The following is a 14213-nucleotide window of genomic DNA, read 5'->3' as shown; positions in this document are numbered from 1 at the left end:
ATATCGGACGCATCTGACGTCACTACCGACGTCACCAGCGGAAACCTAGAAAAGAAGGCTCCCACCCCGGATCTGGCACTCGGCAGCAGCGACGGCTAACCGACTGTTTCGCTGATTCTTGCGTGTTTTACGCTGCAGAAAGAAGACAGCTGTACCCATCGCCGCTATCACCTGGGCGTTTCAGCGACCATCGAGGACATATCGGACGCATCTGACGTCACTACCGACGTCACCAGCGGAAACCTAGAAAAGAAGGCTCCCACCCCGGATCTGGCACTCGGCAGCAGCGACGGCTAACCGACTGTTTCGCTGATTCTTGCGTGTTTTACGCTGCAGGTTGGTGTATCAATTTGACTTTGTCGAACGGGAGAACTGTGTAGCTTTTGCTGTTGCTGCTGCCGCAGTTTTTGTTCTTTGTGTGTACCAAGTGAATCCTGTAGTGATGCCTAAAGGCTCGGCGAATGATGACAGGGATGCCAGAAGTGAACTACGTGAGCTTCGTGCTGAAATGAAAAGTTTGAAAGATTCCATGACTTTTATTAATGCAGAATTTGAGGAAATCAAAAAGAAACTAGCTGAACAACAAGATGAAAACAAAGATCTTAAGAAAGAGAATGAAAGTCTGCGGAAAAGGGTCAAGGCAAATGAACATGCCATTGAACAGCTTCAGCGAAGAATGGTTCAAACAGAGCAGTACTCTCGAAGGTGTAATGTCGAAATAAAAGGCCTGGTGCAGAAAGAGAATGAAAATGTTGCTGAACTGGTAACAAAGGTAGGCAGTGCTATAGGCGAGACTATCACTGCTGATGACATAGCAGTTTGTCATCGCGTGCCAACTCGTGAGGAAGGCAAAAGCAACATAGTTGTGCAATTCAAATGCCGCGAAAAAAGAGATGCGCTTCTGGAAAAGGCTCGAAGCAAATACATAACGAATGAACAAGTCGGCTTCGTAGATAGAGAAAGTGTGTTCGTTAACGAACACCTTTGCCCTACGCTGAAGCGACTTCTTTCCTTGGCGATAAAAAAGAAACATGAGTTTGACTGGAAGTTTGTATGGGCCAGGAACGGAAAAGTTCTTGCGCGGAAAGCTGAGGGAAGCGATGTGGTGCGAATCGAACACGATAAAGACTTGTCAAAGATTGACTAAGGTGGTATGTTGCTAGTTCTTTGCTTTCATCGTCATCATGTTATATCGAGAGTTCTGCTCACCTTCTGATATAACACTGCAGGCGCCAACCCAGGCATTAATATCGGCTGTCCATATCAATGCACGTTCGTTGGCATCAAAGCTAGAACAATTCACTATGTTTCTCGACGAATTCCGGTTCCGAATGCATGTCATCATGATCACGGAAACATGGTATCACGATGAAAGCCAGACGCTAACATTAGCAGGCTATAAACTCTACTACCAAAACAGAACTGAGGGACGGGGCGGCGGCGTAGCGATACTTATCAGGGATGATATATGCTGTGAAGTGGAGCACCGTTTCACGTGTACTACTGCTGATCTGGAGGCGTTATGTGTTTGTAGTGGGAAAGATATGTTTTCTGTAGTATATCGCCCTCCTTCCGGGAACAAAAACCATTTTTTGACTTTCATCGAAGAAATGTTGGAGTACGCTTCCTGTCATCAATACCGTTTGCTTCTGGGAGGCGATTTCAATATTAACTTAGCTGGAAATGACACACATTCCGTTCAGTTCAATAACACACTTCTGGCTTCTGGCTTTTATTCCGTTATCAATACACCAACGCGGGTAACCGAAACAGGCGAGTCTGTCCTTGATCTTTTCATTGTCAACTCAGATATTTCCGTACATACTGCTGGAACCATATGCTATGACTTAAGCGACCACTGTCCAATATTTATTGCGTACTCCAGCTATAGACCACGAGAAAAGACAAGCAAGGACGTACCTCTGTACAGGAATATATCGAATGGTAATATGGAATCCTTTCGGGCCCGCCTATCAAACAACGACTGGTCTCCAATTTATAACGAGAGTAATGCCTCTGAAGCTTACAACAAATTCCTGCTTATGTTCTGCTGTCTCTATAACGAATGCTTTCCATACAAGAAAGCAAGAAAAAAGAACAAAATAAGGAAGCCATGGATAACACCCGATCATTTGAAGGCGATTAAGGAGAAACAAAAACTATTCCAAGATTTCTTGCGTACGAGAGAAATGACAGCACTAACAGACTTCAAGAAATACCGAAATAAGTTAACCGCAGAGTTAAGAAGAGCAAAGATCGCTTACTATAATAACCTCATATCTGATGCTTCAAGAACCGGTCCTCGGGAAGTGTGGAAGGTGGTCAATGAAATTCTCCAAAGGAAACGTCGGAAGTGCAGCCCCCCTGAAATGTCAATAGATGGCAAATGTATTTCGGGTGTAGCTTTAGCTGAGCATTTCAATGCGCACTTTGTAGACATGATAAAGCCAACCTGTGACGAAACAGGGTCAACGCCCACTGACGAACAAAATGCCACTATATTCTTGGAACCAACGGATGAAATCGAAATTTGTAGCGCATTCCTGAACCAGAGAAACACCAACTCAGTCGATGTCGACGATCTTCAGATAAAGCCTGTCAAGTTCGTAATTGACGTTATTGCGCCTCACTTGACATATATTTTTAACCTCGTCCGAACAACTGGCTGTTTCCCAAGTCGCATGAAAAAAGCAAAGGTATCGGTCATCTTTAAAGGCGGCAAAGAAAACGACGCGGCTAACTACAGGCCGGTATCTATATTACCCGTGTTTTCAAAGGGCCTAGAAAAAATAATATTGGTGCGCATAGAACACTTTTTCTCCAGACATAACATATTACAAGAGTACCAACATGGTTTCCGTCGAGGCAAATCAACCGAAACAGCGCTGCTAACAATGAAAGAGCTCATCATCAAAAATATTGAATGCAAGACGCTTACGCTTGGTATTTTTATAGATTATAGCAAGGCCTTTGACTTTCTAAACCACAAAATTCTTTTGAAAAAACTTAGTGCTTACGGTGTCCGCGGTGTATCTTTGGTGTTGTTTAACTCTTACCTGAGTGATCGAAGGCAGTGTGTTAGTATTGGGGGCCATACCTCATCGTTTAAGAGCATTTCATCTGGTGTGCCACAAGGCAGTCTTTTGGGACCATTTCTTTTCAATGTATATGTCAATGACATTGTTCAACCCAATTCCGATGCTTGTTATGTTCTTTACGCTGACGATACCAGCGTGTTTGTTTCTGGTCATGACATACAAGAGGTGATTGCTAAAGCAGAAACTGAGATGACAAAGATAATCAACTGGTCCAATGCCAATGGTCTTAAGATTAACGCAAAAAAATCGAAAGCCATCATTTTTAAACCGAGTGGCAAACAGGCTATAATGCACCATCTTTTAACACTCGGTACTGCTACTATAGAAGTTGTCAACCAACATAGGATTTTAGGAGTGACATTCTCGTCTGATATGAAATGGACACACCACATCGATTTCTTGCGCAAATCACTATCATCGGCTGCGGGAGCACTTGCCAGATGCCGACATTATCTCCCGGAAAAAATAAAGGTTCACATTTACCACGCATTATTCACGTCACATTTAAACTATTGCTCGCTTGTTTGGGGAACAACAACGATTAGTAACATTAACGCAATTTTCCTTCTACAGAAAAAAGCTCTTCGTAATATTGGTAATGTATCGTACTACCATCCGACAGAAGAATTGTTTGTGAGGTATAAAATAATAAAAGCAAAACATTATCTAGAATTTCGCTTACTGCACACTTTCTTTTATGCAAATAATGCCCTTCAAACGTTTTTAAAGAACACCGCAAGTTTACGTAAACAAAAAAGCGATGGTCGTACTCGCAGTTGTGACAGATGGTTTGTACCACACCGCCGCACCGATTATCTCTGTCAGTCCCTACAGTACCTGCTTCCATTTCTTCTGAACGATTATGAAAAGAAGGATGTATATTTCGAGACCTACAGTAAAAAACAAATGCGACAGTATTTTGTAACCCACTAAACAACCTGTGTAAAATAACCATGCTAACTTTGTATTGTATGTCAATTCCGCTATGTTTTGTGATGTTCAGCAAGAATTGAGGCCGTACGCCGATCACCTGAAATTCTCATTAACAACGATTGTTTTGTTAATAATTGTACTGTATAGTTGTTCTAATGATTGTAGGAAGATGTGTACTTACACTGTAATTTAGTTTGTAACCACTGCTGCTTTGTATGGGCCCCCAGGCACCTTTCAAGCTGTCGTAGAACAGCTTTTACGCCTGGGGGCCTTCAACCTCGAGTTGAAAATAAATGAATTGAATTGAATTGAATTGAAACTCCGTGACGCGAGTATCATAGAAGCGACCTGTTGGTGTAATAATTGCAGTGAAGTCCTAGTTCCGAAACAGCCATCAAGAGGGCGACTTTCCGTCATGGTTCGCGGTTTTTGAAGACAGCGAGTGGAAACTATTCATTAGGGTGAACTGCCGAACTTGAAAAACGGCCAGGCCTCATCTTGCCTGTTCGTTAGTGGCTCGTGAAATATACACGGCATTTATTGTTCACCTATCCACACTCTTACGAACAATGCACGTGACCAGCAAAATGTGGCGATTGACCGTAATTAAAATATTCGCACTCCTGTGCGGATATTTGGTCAAGGAAGTGGAAACGCAGGACATCATGCTGGACATAACGGCTGCTTCAAAAGCATTTCCTGCTCGAACAGTATTTATGTATTCATCGTTCGACAAGAGTCTCCTTCCCAAAAGCGTCAAGCAGTTTCCCATTGCACTGAAATTTGTCAGTGCCTCAGATTATCAAATAAGGCGTGAATTCTTAGGCTACGCACAAGGAAAGAGCTGCGGGGTTGTCCGCACAAAAGTATGGGCATTCTGGCTCGAAAAAAGAGTAGTATTTTTATCCCTTTCTTGGGACAAGTTTTTAGGTCCCGCGAGATCTCTTGAAAGCGCAGTGGCAACCCGGGCGGGCAATCTATTATTCGCTCTTGCGGAGTCACACGAAGTTGCTCTGCGTGAGTTTCCAAGTGGATTCTCCCAAGTGATAAGTGTCAGCGCCGATGACATCAACGCTCCTCAGGACCGCTTTCGGCGATGCGCGATTCGCAGAACGACTGCTGCTTCAGAATTGTTCGTCCACCAAACGTCCGAGGAAAAATTCCCCAGTGGGCACAAGTACACTGCAGTGGTGTGCACAGCCGGTGCCTACAAAGTAGACATTAAGACAAAGCTAGAAGCTTTGGCGCTGATAGACGCTTACAAGACACTCAACAACACAATTGATACAATTGAAGGCGGTCGTTGAGAGGATGTAAGCAGCAAGCGCGTGGATTTCCTGGTTGTTCCCGTCGTAGCCGCTATCCTGCACACAGGAGACTGTTATGCACGCACTCTATGCTACTGCTCCGCGTTGCTTTTACACGGCAATTCACAATGCTGACGAGCTCGCCTTCATCGACCCCCTGGAATTCGCTGCTCTGTTTCCCAGTTTCCTTAATTGCTTCCGGGTTAATGCTTGCATTGTATTTTTATGTCCGGTGCGCCTTCTATCGAGCAAACTGCAGCGCCCCGACAGTACTCGCCTTTTCCTATTCTTCGCCTCCACTTTTCTTGGGAAGGGCCTACCCACGTCGCTGGCAGAGAGACCACGTTTTCGCGGTCTGGCCACGGCGGCGTGGGTCCTTAACATGATGGCGCTGGCAAATTATATTCAGTCTAGTGTAATCGCTGTCCACAGCACCACAAGAACCCTCAAAAACATTAATTCTTTCTCCGAAGTGAATCAGCAGGTTAGTAAGGGTAGAGTGTGTCCGTGCGTTAGCAAGGAGTGGCGCAGCATACTTACGAATCTTTTCCTGCGTGGCGTTTTAAGCTAGTTTGTCATGATACATGTTAGGGAGAATCACTGTAGCAAGGCGGCCCTATTTAAGATTGACTTGCTCCAGTGTTACCAGGGAACAAGCGATGGAACGCACGTGGCCCTCTCAATCTGCATTGACGACGAAGTGGCCGTCGCTGCGCAGTGGGGCCTCGTCCTGTGTGAAAATCCCTTGACGATTGTGCAAGCTTCTGCAGTACATGCTCTAAACCCTTACAGGTAAGCAAAGTGTTTTCCTGAGTGACGTTCGCCATTTTAACATCGCATTACATCACCCTCCTTCTTTTAGGCAATGGCGAGGTTTTCAAAGAGTTTCTAAGAATAGATATCGATAGGAAGAGGGTTATCTCCTCAGATATTTTTGCTGCGCGAGAAATGCAGGCGTTTTTACCTCATAACGTGAGTTAGTTGCATTGAAACCTAGAAATAAATTTATTGTTGGTATTTCTAGCCACTCCCACCCGCCCTCCCGCAAAAGTTGTAACGTTTTTTTTAATCGTGTAAAATTTAATGACTTTACAAGTAATCAGAGCAGACGATCGAGGCAACCGCTTCTTTGTCAACAAGAGGTGCTCCGGAGCCTGTTTACAATTTGTTTGAATTGTTGATGTTGTGATGCTCTTCCTGGTAGCCTGCTGGGATACTGAACAAGAGTCAGCGCGCTGCCTTGCAGAGATGGCGAATGACATCTTGAAGTGCCGAACAAACATGCACGAAAGACTAGAGGCGATTGAAACAAAGCTTCAAGAAGTCTTAGGATTTGAAACCAAATGCTTATAACTCGAAACTAAGATTAGCAGCACAGAGACACAGTTATAATATAAATTTAGAAAGAGTGTTTGTGAACCTCCAAGACGTTTGGCTGGAGAACAGCCCACAGCTTCGATCCCCTCTGTTCGTATTCAAAGGTGCTCCTCGTTGATATCGTGCTCACTGCTTCGCTAATTTGATGCAGAATGTACCTTACAGGGAGCGCTGCAACAAATACTAATCTTCTGAAATAGTCAATGCTGAAATGAGAGATGGATTGCTGAGCGAAACATGCAAAAAGCGGGCCAAACATAGTGGCACGTTACGGGAGTCAGGAGCGGTTGGCCGCAAGGGGAGTTCATTGCGGTAAAATCTTCATTAACTGATCAAGGAGTCTACAGAAACATCATTTGTAAAGTGTGAGGAGTGCCTTAATTACGATCCCAAGAGAAACGTATGCTCTTTCCTGAAGAGGGAGCTGCACAACTGAACTTCTCTCGATTTGAAGTGCACTAAATCTTATTGGCAGCTGTACGAGCTTGTCTGAGAAGAGCAGCTAGTTTTAAAAGCTGGAGAACGAAATAAAATTTTAGAGGCCAAGTTTGGATGGAACAACAAAATTCTACCTTTCACTAGCCGAAATTTTTCCTTCTTTCGATAAGAAAGAGTTGCACGCTGTTGTTGTTGTTGCTGCGACTAAGAGAAGATGAGAAGGAAAGTGCACGGTCCTGCCGACTGCCTCAAGCCGAGGCCCCACCACTGCCGCGTACAGATAGAGGAGAGTTCAAAGATAAGAGGAAAGGGAAAAGAAAAATTCAGAGGGCACTTTGGCTGTCTAAACTATTGCAAGGAGAGAGCCTTTCCTCTGGCAGTATTCTTTTCCATTTTTTTATTTTTTTACTGATTTTTAAATTTTTGCTGCTTTTCTTTTTTTATTTCTTTTATTTGTTATGAAACTCATGCATTCACTAGATGAGCCTTTATGCATGCAGAAACCTTGTTGTTTCGCGGCAAGGTGATAGCGTCTGCACTTCAAATGCTGAAGGCCTTGGTTCGGTCGACAGCTTCGACACAGGTTTTCTTTTTAAGTGAGGCATTAAAATCTTTCGCCTCAAAAAAACCTGCGTCGCAGCAACCGCGTCCGGCGAAGCGTACGCTGGCTGAAAAAAGAGATAAGCGGCCGTAGCCGCGCTCGCTTCTGAATTCAATATACCTCACCCTTTCAATCGACCGCCCAAAGAGAGCGTGCAACGAAATTATGTACGCTGCCGCAAATATCCCACAGACGGCACCCGACGTGAAATAAAAACATTAAAGAGAAACGCCACTACTGAAGCTGCCACGAAGAGGCCGACGTTTTGTCCCACAGTTGCGGAAAGCGGTGAGTGGAAAGCAGCTTAAGCTTATTAGGTCGAACTCAAAAGCTACTGAGCCTCAAATTAATGGTCTGCAATCCTTCCATTAGTATGGTCTGCTGTTCATCGAAATTCTGTCACAAGGTTTGCCAGAAATGAATCTGAAAAGCAAAAACTGTCTGGTTGTCCTAATATTTCAAACATATATCCTCTTGCGTGCCTTTATTGTGAAGGGGATGAAAACGCAGGACCCATTGTTAACCGTAATGGCGGCGTCAAAATCGTATACTGCACGACCAGTAATGCTGCACTCATTGCTAGACACGAGTATAGTTCGCCAAATCGCTAAGCAGTCGCCCATTGCACTGAAGTTTGTCAGTACTTCTGATTATCAGATACAGTGTGAATTTCAAGGCTTCGCTCGCGGAAGGGAATGCGCTGTCGATCGCAGCAACTCACTGGAATTCGGGCGTGAGAAAAGAATAGTATTTCTGCCCCCTTCATGGCGTAAGCTGCCACTGACCACCAAATCTCTGTTTGAAAGCTTGGTAGTAAACGAAGCACGCAACTTGGTGATCGTTTCGGCAGAGTCGCATAGAGAAGCGCTGCGCGAATTTCCCCGTGGACTCTGCCAAGTGGTCAGTGTGGGTGACGAGGACGTCAACGTTCCTGAGGACCGCTTTCGGCTATGTGAGATTCGAAAAACGGTCCTCCCGTCACAAGTCTTTGTCGGCAAGAAATCGGAGGGAACATTCTCCAAAGGGCAGAAGTACAGAGTAATCGCGTCTATTACCGGTGGTGCGCAGGGAGACATTAAGACAAAGCCAGAAGCTTTGGCATTGGTAGACGCTTACAGGACGCTGAACAACACCATTGATGCGACTGAAGGCGCAGACTGGCGTGAAGTAAGCAACAAGCTCGTTGACTTCACTGTTGTTTCTGTCGGAGCCGATGCCCTGCAGATAGGGGAATTATTCTTATATGCACACTATGCTCCTGCTCCGCTTTGTTTTTACACGTCTCTTCGTAGGGCTGACAGGTTCACCTTCATGGACTCTTGGACTGCACTCCTTTATTTCGCTGTTTCCCTGATATCAGTGGGGTTCTGCCTTGCGTTGTATTTGAACATTCGCTGGCGCCTTCTATTAAGCAATCTGCAAAACCCCAGCAATCTGGGCTTTTTTCTGTTTTTCACCTGTACGTTTCTTAAAAGTGGCCTACCTACGTCATTGAATTGCAGTCCCTCTTTTCGCGGTTTAGCTCCTGCTGCCTGGGTCCTTGGCATGATGGTGCTGGGAAATTATGTCCAGTCTAGTATCACCTCTGTACGCAGCACAACATCAACACTTAAAAGCATTAACTCTTTTTCAGAAATGAAGCAGCAGATTAAAAGTGGCATAGTATGTCCGTGTCTTAGCAACGAATGGCGTAACTTCTTTTCAAACTATATGCGGCTAGATTTTCTAAGGGTTCTGTCCATGATGCGAAAGTGGGAAAAATTGTGCGGAGAGGGTCCCATTCTCCAGATTTACATCTCCCAGTGCTACCAGAAAACAAGTGAAGGAACGCATGTGGCCCTCTCAGTCTGCACTGACGACGAAGTGGCAGTCGCTTCACAGTGGGGCCTCGTCCCGGGTGAACACCACTTGACGATGTTGCAAGCAACTGCAATGCACACACTCAACCCACATAGGTAAGCAAAGTTTTCTTGGCGGTGAAATTCATTGTTTTCCATTAAAAATATATTTTCTGTAGCTTTTAACAATTAGCAGATATTTGTATAGCTGCAGTAAGAACAAATAATAACCGAAACAAGAAACTACGTTGGGAAGATATTCGCCAAATATGCGCACTTTGTTTTTTTGTAACTTTCAGATTCTCGTCTCGCCGTGGGCCTCACTCCAGGCTCAACGCATGGGATGTCGCATCTTGTTAATTACATATTAATTTCTCACTTTCATCGTCGAATCAGAAATAATGACTAAAAAAACAGTTGACTCGCCTTTAAGAAATTTTCACAATTGCACGACAGTTGATTTTGACAATATATATATATATATATATATATATATATATATATATATATATATATATGCATTTCGTGCGACATTAGGCTTCCCGCACAGAAGTCGAGCTATGTCAAACTATGCTAAGGATTTAGGAACGGTAAAGTGGGCTCCCAAAAACGGTTCGCACTATAGCATGAAGTCGTTTTGCGCTCTAATCGCAGGCAGTAGATTTTTTTGCGAGAACCTTTGGAAACTACTGTGCTAAAAGAATGATTTCTCCAGCCGACTCCTTTCTGTGAAGTCCTCCCTATCGGTGTCCAGTCTCACAGTTATGAAGGCTTATGATTGACTTCATACTTTCATAGATTGAGCTGATGAAGTTGCTGTGCACGGCAGCTTGTCTCAGGTCATGTTTCACACCACACGAAGGCAGCGACGCTTCCTATTCACGTATCTCAAGACCACCCGCAGTGTTACAGAGGCCTGTATCCGCACCTTTTGCAAACTGCATGGTTCGTTTCAGCAGAAACAGTAGTGCGCGTTAAAATGAAAAAGCAATAGCGACGGTGAAGAATTCACTTGATGGGATGCAGTTACAGGGGTGAGTGATAGAAGCCGCTGCATGAATTTGTTTGTGTAATTTCTGAGGTGACTGAGCGTTGTTACAGGTAAAGGCGGCTAACTTGAGATCCCGGCACAGTTGTATTGGCTTAGCATTCACTTTCAGTGTCCTGTTAGCGATACGCATATTTTTGTGAAGTCCTTCTTCCCTCCTTTAAATTCGTGTCTCAAAGCGATGCGGCGCCAGTAAAACTAAGAAACCTAATCTGAGACATCGTGTTCCGTCTACTATACGAAATTTACAGAGCCCAAATTTAAAAAAAAAAACTTTTTTCAGGCTTTAGCACCCTTCTTCACCATTCCCATTTCGAAACACACTTTTTGGAATGATTCGGTATCATACTGACAACAGATATGAACATTTCTGTAGCACATTATTGGCGAGCTTACATAAATAGTGTTCAGCGACAGGGGTAGGGTTAGGTATATCTCTTTAGAGAGTGCGGCCCTGCTTAAGGTTGAAGAATTCTAAACAGCAGTGTGCGCTTACGGAGAAAAGTGTGGTGATTTATCTCATCAGGAGCATCCGATGAGCCAAATGTTGTTTAAAGGAAAATTGACGAGTAAAATATATCCGCGAAGCATTTTCTTTCAAGGATTTTCTTTGTTTTTGCTCAAAGCCGCCGGCATGGGTCTGTTCAATTTGGGGCACCAGACTTAACTAGAAGGATCACAGCCATGCGCAAGCGCTCTCCATTGTTCGAGACTGTCGTAATTTTTTAGTGTTACCTCGAAGGTTATTTTCTTGCTTCATATTCAGCGCGACAGACAGCAGTGGAGATCTCGCTCTTCGACGACCGCCCAGAATGTTTGATTCTATTCCCGTCGCCTAGTTTTTCGGCTATTTTGGGCTGAAATCAGACAAATAAAGGCTTCCCTTTTAGAACCTTTCATTGTGTGCAAAAAATTTGACCACCTTTACCAATACGTGGCATCTGCTAGAGCTGGTGCACCGCGAACCTGCAATGCTCAGAAAATGGGGGGTGACGTTGCGTCATCAGAGATGGTTCTTCAAAAGCCACGTAATTATCTTGGGTTCTCTGGACTGGCCTAGGAAGGCGCCAAGAATGGAAGGGCCAGTAAGAGCGTGTGACGGACTTCGACCGATATGAGGACCAAGGAAAACTACGCTAAGCATTCTTTGTTCGAAGTGGCCAAATTAGAACCTGATACGAGTATCACGATGCTTCCCTGCAGTCTTGGAACTCATTTAAAAACGAGGTCTTGAAATTACTCACGAAGATCGTCTGCCGAGAAAAAATTAATTCGTTGTTCCAGACGCGCATTTAACAGGCAAATGAGAGCATCGTTTCATACGGTGATGAGCTGTGGCGTGTATATTCTGTCCCGAAGACTCTAACATGACCGAGGAGAAGTAGCTGCGCTCCTCATGCGGGACATCAAGGAAAAACTTTTAGACGAGGTGGTCCGAAACCCGCCAAAGACCGCAGCCACAGATAATGTGACTACAATAAAGAAGATCCTCGAGGCCCGTGCTCTCCAATACGACCAGACGCTAGCAGCCTTCTCTACGATGCATGCGGATACTTCAACGACCAGCAATGGCAGCTTATGTGTTAACATCCACGCGGTTGTTCGGTAGGAGTTTGCACACTCGTGCCATCTTATTTGCTGTCTCATCTTGCGTCGCTCAGGGTCGCGGTTCGGAAGAAGTTCACCACGCCTCATGTGTCGCCGAAACGAGCAGCACAAAATAAGAGCTCCAGGCATGACCTGAAGCACAGTTTCGCAAAGCTTCCTCGCGCAAAGTTTCGTTAAACCTGTGTTGGGTTACTGAATACAACGAGTCCTCCATGTCCTCGGAAATGGCAGAAATGGCACAGGCGCCAGTTCTAGGTAAGAAGTCGACAACGCACATCGAGGTTTGGACGCCCGAGGTGTCGTCGGGCGCTAAGAGGTCCAGTGAACGTTTCAAGAACTCGTCTACCGCTTTTTGCCACGAGCCGTTCTCGATGGAAATGTCCTTAAGGGATGAAGGCCCTGCCTTCCAGTGTACGCGGTTCGCTAGCCAGGGCCTCTCCCGACCAGTGACAAAACTACACTCAGCATAAAAGACACCGGTTTATTCCAGAACATGCCAAAGCATTTACAGAGGGTCAACATGGAATGCAAACGGGGCGCAGAGCATGCGGTTAAGGCTCTCGTGGGCGCAATGCAGTTACAACAAACCTGCGCTAACACTTGAGCTTGATGACACAAAGACACACTGAGACACAGTGAGAACGAAGCGGCAGAGATAAGGGCGTGAAGCAGCACAAAAAAACCAGGCTGCTGGAAGAGCAACCACTCACGCCAAGCAGCTATGCATTCTGCGGGGATGCCGCTTCCATCATCTGTCTGCATCCCGGTAAGATACCGACCTGTACTCCGTGTCCATACCGACAGCTCGCGCTAACCGGCCATAGCGTGACCGTGCCCCAGCAGCGATCCCCGGCCGGAATCCCCTCGCACGTTATTCTCGCCGCCCTAATTAATTAGTCGCCCCAGTGAATACATGCCACATCTCGCTAGCAACTGTTGGGTCATGCGCAGTTGCGCTGCACCTGTAGACACCAGATGACTGGAAGACAGCGCGCGGTTCAAATGTAGAAAGCGAGCCTCTGGAGCCCCGCCGGAGATTCCAGTTCTGTGTGCCGTTGTAGGAAAGTGTATGTCGCTCTCTTTCTGTTCACATCTTCAAGAAAACTGCCGAGATTTATGTTCTTAAAATGCTCAAGAGCGCGACATTTTATCGTTGACGATTTAGACTTCACAGGCTTGAAATTGTTAATAGCCTCTTGGGCTTTCGTGGATAACAGGCTTTTGGGCATTAAAACAAAGCCGCCCTCTTTACCGTATTTTATATGTTTCCAGCATCGTCCTATTTACTTCTTCTGATCGCGTCGTTTTTTGCTGGGTTCTGCCGGCAACATATTTCGATCTTTGTCACAGGGTTCTGTTTTTAGACACCTTTCAAAGGAAACAAAATGCTGAAATGATCGAACAAAACAAAGCAAAAGTAATGTCAAATGCTTGCTGATTTGGGAAATTAAAAATAAAGAAATAATGCCTGTCTCTTTCTACAGGCATTGAGTTTTACGCAGATATTTATTTTTTGGAGCTTCGGCCTTTGCGAGGAGCAAACTTCACTGACAATCAATACTCTTATCTTTTTAGAGTCTCCCGCAATACGCCTGCAGTCGTAAACGCTGTTCCATTCTGTCTACCAAATGAGTGAGCAAGGATTTTCGGTTGTCATCGAGCAGGTCGTGCGTGGGCAGTGACTCAAGGGCATGCTGCATATCTTCGGGGCTCCAACCTAAAGGTTACACGTTACAGGTTACAACGAAACGCCGAAGGTCCCCCAACGACGCTGCCGTATTTAGTACGTCTGCGGCGCAGGCAAAGACAAGCTCTACCACGAATTGACATGAGTTCATAATGAGGCCACCTTGCAGCGTAATCACAACGACCGACCTCAGGCGCGATCACATCCCCGAAGAAGACGAGACCGAAGTCCAAGATGAGCCTTGTGGGCGATTCCTCATCGCGGGGACGCACAGGCAG

General features: G+C 45.2%; 1 protein-coding gene across 1 annotated transcript in view; it reads right to left on the bottom strand.

Annotated features, from left to right (window-relative positions):
• LOC149326980 (G2/mitotic-specific cyclin-B2-like) overlaps window positions 1–14213 on the bottom strand; it is a 30087-nt gene that overhangs the window by 14722 nt on the left and 1152 nt on the right. The window lies entirely within an intron of this gene.

This window comes from Amblyomma mixtum, chromosome 10 (genome assembly GCF_055824585.1).
Source record: "Amblyomma mixtum isolate Tamu chromosome 10, ASM5582458v1, whole genome shotgun sequence".
Classification (NCBI taxonomy): domain Eukaryota; kingdom Metazoa; phylum Arthropoda; class Arachnida; order Ixodida; family Ixodidae; genus Amblyomma; species Amblyomma mixtum.
Note: the sequence above shows the minus strand (reverse complement) of the source record. Positions and strands in the feature narration are given on the sequence as shown.